This window comes from Oncorhynchus tshawytscha, linkage group LG19 (assembly GCF_018296145.1).
Source record: "Oncorhynchus tshawytscha isolate Ot180627B linkage group LG19, Otsh_v2.0, whole genome shotgun sequence".
NCBI classification, from domain to species: domain Eukaryota; kingdom Metazoa; phylum Chordata; class Actinopteri; order Salmoniformes; family Salmonidae; genus Oncorhynchus; species Oncorhynchus tshawytscha.
This window is the reverse complement of record NC_056447.1, coordinates 45,743,324-45,748,642: the sequence shown is the minus strand read 5'-3', so window position 1 is coordinate 45,748,642 and position 5,319 is coordinate 45,743,324. Positions and strand designations below refer to the sequence as shown.

At 39.3% G+C, this 5,319-nt stretch overlaps 1 protein-coding gene across 2 annotated transcripts in view; it reads left to right on the top strand.

Annotated features, from left to right (window-relative positions):
- The first annotated feature begins 2,006 nt into the window (after positions 1–2,006).
- Positions 2,007–5,319, top strand: part of LOC112218848 (suppressor of tumorigenicity 7 protein homolog) — a 72,873-nt gene continuing 69,560 nt past the window's right edge. Inside the window, exon 1 of one of the 2 annotated variants that reach the window (XM_042301752.1) lies at positions 2,007–2,235. The gene's annotated coding sequence lies outside the window, so the exon portion shown is untranslated. The remainder of the gene's footprint in view (positions 2,236–5,319) is intronic. The other variant, XM_024380062.2, reaches the window with a different exon arrangement.

The following is a 5,319-nucleotide window of genomic DNA, read 5'->3' as shown; positions in this document are numbered from 1 at the left end:
GGTTTGGTAATTTATTTCCTTGATTAATTGTAATTCGGTCATGACTATGTTGCATTAAATTACACATTTTCTATTTACTTACTAACTCCTACTTTGTACCAGTTTTTCTTTCTCTTTAATGGAGTTTGAGAATGGACACGTTCCAGGCTACCTACAATGCAGACGTGTTGCATAGATTATCAGATTCCTGCAATGGACATTGCTCGTCTGCCTGCCACGAGCAGACTTGTAATTGTGCGTGCAGGGCTAGTTGAACTCTTCATTAAGACAATGTTAAACATCAATCCATGGGTGAGTCAGTGCCACATTTTAATTTGTGCCGAAATCACAAACGCAGAAAAAAATATTACAAATTCAACAGGCCATGGTGTGAAATAGGCTTTTAGAAGTACCCCATTGGCAAATGGAAGTCGTAAAATTATTGCCTCCACGTTTCTATGGTCTGTGCTTTAATGAACTCCAAAAATGGTTATTTCTGCCTGTTTATCAAAGTCAGCTGGCTAACTCATTGAACCTACTTTGTAGTATACCCCTCTATAGATTTATTTAGTTCCACAAATGTGGAAGAAGTGTTTACCATTGTACTGTAAGATCCCTATCAATATGACTTGATAATCTGCTCAATGTGACCCTAAAGTATTCTGAACAAAAATATAAATGCAACAATTTTCACAGATTTTACTGAGTTAAAGTTCATATGAGGAAATCAGTCAATTGAAATAAATTAATTAGGCCCTAAACAATGTATTTTACATGACTGGGAATACAGATATGCATCTGTTGGTCCACAGATACCTTAAAGAAAATGGGCCTCACAATGGACCTCAGGATCTTGTCACAGTATTTCTGTGCATTCAAATTGCTATAGATAAAATGCAATTGTGTTCGTTGTCCGTAGCTTATGCATACCCATACCGTAACCCCAACGCCACCATGGAGCACTCTTCACAACGTTGACATCAGTAGATTGCTCACCATACACGTACGTGGTCTGCAGTTGTGAGGCCGGTTGAAAGTACTGCCTAATTCTCTAAAATGACAGAGGCGGTTTATGATAGAGAAATTAACATTACATTCTCTGGCAACAGTTCTTGTGGATATTCCTGCAGTCAGCATGCCAGTTGCATGCTCCCTCAAAACTTGAGACATTTGTGGCGTTGTGTGACAAAACTGCACATTTTAGAGTGGCCTTTTATTGTCCACAGCACAAGATGCACCTTTGTAATGATGTTAAATCAGCTTCTTGATGTGCCACTCAGGAGTATGGATTATCTTGACAATGGAGAAATGCTCACAATAACATGGATGTAAAAAAAATTGAGAGAAATAAGCTTTTTGTGCATATGGAACATTCAAGGGATATTTTATTTCAGCTCATGAAACATGGGACTAACACTTTACATATTGCTTTTATATTTGTGCTCAGTGTAGGTAGCCTGGAATGTGGCCTCTGTGTAGGTTTTTCACTTTACACTTTAATTCAAATCCCTCGTTACATAAATGTGCACATGTTGACCACATGACAGAGTAGATCAAAAACACTTTAGTAAATCAGTTTATGTGATGCTAAAAATGACAACAGATGAATTTATACATAGAGGCTTTAGGGCAAACATACAATGTAGTATATGACTACCTTTTTGAGGACAGTATTGAACATAAAACGGGGAATCCTCAAAGCAGCTGGATTCAAGATACACTACACCTGAAAGATAATTTGGCTGACTGGAACGTATTCCCCATATTGATGAGGGGGAGGAGCCCTAACATCATTATAAAAGTGTATTTACTCTGAATGCAGTCTGATTTAATTTTCATTGCAAAGGTGAAAGATTGTCAGGTAATCAGCCAGTGGTGTGCATAAAATATGCATTAACACTGTATGGTTTGTTGACTAATTTTAATACAATTTAAAAAATATATATGTTTTTGTGTTATCAAATAAATCATGTTTTAATATTTTCAAAGTATTGAACAATAGCTATACACATGATCATGCAGTAAAAACAGGGCATGGTATTGTAGTCCCAGAAACACTGAGAATTGTACAGGTACTAGTACACAAAAAGTGATAGCCCAGAGTATCATGGTTGAAGATGGGACAGGTTTAGTGTAGCAACTCAAGTCCACCATCGCCTGGTCTTGGACTTACTTCTGGACAGTCTGGTTCTTTGTGATGCTTATTTGGTTGATATTTTAAGAGTGCCATTGAGATACAGCGACAATCTGACCAAGGTGAGATTATTCTTGCATGACGTGCTATTTTAATGACTTTAAAGTTGTATGTAACGTTACTTGCTTGCTCATTTGCTAAACTAGCTCATTTGTGTATGCTAGCAGACTGGCAGACACGTCTACAGTCTCGCTAGACAGACATGGCTATATCACAGATAGAACAAGGAGAAAATTAAATATATTTGGCTATATATGTAAATTTCTTCTCTAGTTTGTTAGGCTAGTTAATTTGAGTAATTTAGTAAGAAAATGCAACTGATAGTGTTTTATTTGGCTTTCAAATAACTAATTTCAAGGTAAGGCAATTCAACCTGTTCGTTTTTTTGTATTGACTGAGTGTGTGGACACTAACCACACTTTCAAAGTCTCCATTATTGTGGTCCTAACTTTGCTAGCAAGTCAGCTAGTTTAGCTAACTAGCAAAGCCATGTTCCAAATGCAATGGTCTTTCTTTACTAAGTTAGCTAACTAGCTTCTACATGCATGGTGCCAGATTGTATGGTAATTCATTGTTGCTTTGTAATTATCCTAAACCCAGTTAGTAAAGCCACTAGTACAGAACTAAACAGAGGAGAAGTAATATCTCATATTTGAAACAGTAACTGTGTATTTATAAAGTGTTTGTAGCTAGCTGTTCTAAAGTAATAAAATAAGGGCATACAATTGAAAGATGTCTGAATGTGGGTAGCTGGCTCGTTATATGATTATGAAATGCTTAGTGTTTACTCACATATGTAACTGGTGACATGGCTAATGTATTTTTTTGGATGCCATTTATGATTTCAGTAAAGACTCATCAACCACTTGGTAGAAGGTCAGAAAAAGTCATTGTTGGTTTGAATGATAGCCATCTTAGTCATGATTTCAATAGCTAATGTCAAAGTTGACTACCCTGCTTTAAAGGGACTAGGGCCGAGCTGAGAATGTGTTAACGTAGGAGTGGCAGCAGTGCCTCAATACGTAGGCCAACTTGTATGCATTGCAACCCATCCAAAGCAATGTTAATGACCCAGTTGTCGAGTGACCTATTACACGAAAACAGATAAGATGTACAGTGTACTAGCACTCAGTACATTAGCCTATTTTCTTTTTCTTCCCTGTAAATCCAATACGTGGGCCAAACATTAGCTTATGTTAATAACGTGACCTTTCTATCTTGGATAGCAGTGGAGGCTGCTGATGGGAGGATGGCTCATAATAATGTCTGGAACAGAGCAAATGGAATGACATCAAACACACAGAAACCATGTGTTTGATACCATTCCACTCATTCCGCTCCAGCCACTACCACAAGCCCGTCCTCCCCAATTAAGATACCACCAACCTCCTGTGTTGGATAGAAGGCATATGTAGGACTACCTGTCTTTTTGAGCTGTGGCTCAACAACATCCTCTCTTGTTCTTATATCACTCCTTTTTAGTTCCTCTTCCCCATCAACCTTGTCTATGGTATGTTCCTCATATTATATATGGCAGGGGTATTCAACTCTTACCCTACGAGGTCCAGTACCTGTTTTTTTTCTTCTTCTACCTGATAATCAATTACACCCAGTGTCCCAGGTCTAAAAGATTGTTCGCCTCTAATCAGGTAATGAAAGAAAAGCAGTGGAACTGGCTTCGAGGTACAGAGTTGAGTTTGAGAGATCTATGGTATTACATAACAGGTCTCACCTTTTTGAGTTCTCCTTTCCTCCCCTCGATATGCAAAACATGTCTCTGGGCATTTCCCTGGGAGCAAGATGTCAGTGATGGGTGGCAGTGGACCATAGAAGACTAGCGCAATTGAGTGGATATGAAGGGAGTTCAGTTCAAGCCATGAGTGGATGAGAAAATAATGCTTGACTCAATGCATGATGTGGTGTGAATGACTTGCTGTGTAGAAAAATCACTGTCCTCTTCAATGGGGCAATCTGCAGTTCCAACAATGGCAAAGGTCAACCCGCCACTGATTTGGTAAACAGCTGAGGGATGGGGCTGGAGATGACCATCCATGATATCCCATATGTGTGTATATATAAAAGTTGATTTACATTCAAAATATATCAGCCTGAAAAGAAAAAAAAGACCTGTTAAAATTATCATTTGGATATCATGGATGGTCAGTCCTTGTATCTGACACAGAGACGACCAAGACACTATGTGGTCTCGAGACCAGACCTGAGAGGGGTCTCGAGTACTACAACACTGCAATCAGGGTTTAGTCCTGGACAGAGCACTATTACAGCAACCACTTTAGTTGTTAATGATCTTGCCAATTCTTTAGACATTCAAATGAATGTGTTGCTTTGTTTGTGGACCTGTCAAAAGCTTTTGATACTGTTGTTCATGTTGTTTTATTGAATAACTTGTCCTCAGTAGGCCTGAGCTCTGATGCTTGTTCTTGGTTTCATGATTATCTTAGTGACAGAACTCAGGCCATCGTGATGGATGGGGTTAAGTCTGAATGTCTTGAAGTCCATAAAGGTGTACCACAGGTAGGGCTGTTGCGGTGACACCGGCTGTCACAAGTCATGAAGGCAGTCAAATTCCACGTGACCGTTTAGTCATGGTAATTAGGCTTCTCCAAGCTCTGATGCTGCTGATGGTCATTAGTAGCCTACCAAACTTGCTAACTGCCTGGTACTCAGCACTCTATTCTCCCTCTAATCCAGGCCTAGGTATTTTCATTATTAAACATGCAATGAACTACACTGAGGGAAAAGTTCACTGCATTCAGCACCACGGACAGAACTCTTGTTAAGGGGAATGCACAAAATCACAAAAGAGAGCTCAACATTACATTTTAAATGACTCAATCAGTGTGAGGAGTGAAGCCTCTGATGGACATTGACTAGAGCAGTAAAGTCTGGTATAGTTTCTGATGTTGCTATGTGCAGGATTGCTGAGAGGTGAGAGCCATGTTAACCAACAGCATGTCATTTTCCAACACTTTGAATCCTCAAAATGACGAGAAAACTCACCGTTCAAAGCACGCAGCAGCGATGTATACTTCTCCTGCTGGTCATCTGATAAGGAGTGTCTGAAGGTGGGCGAGATTGTTGTCTTCTACTTGGCGACTCAGGAGGAGTATTTTTCCCTTGAAGAC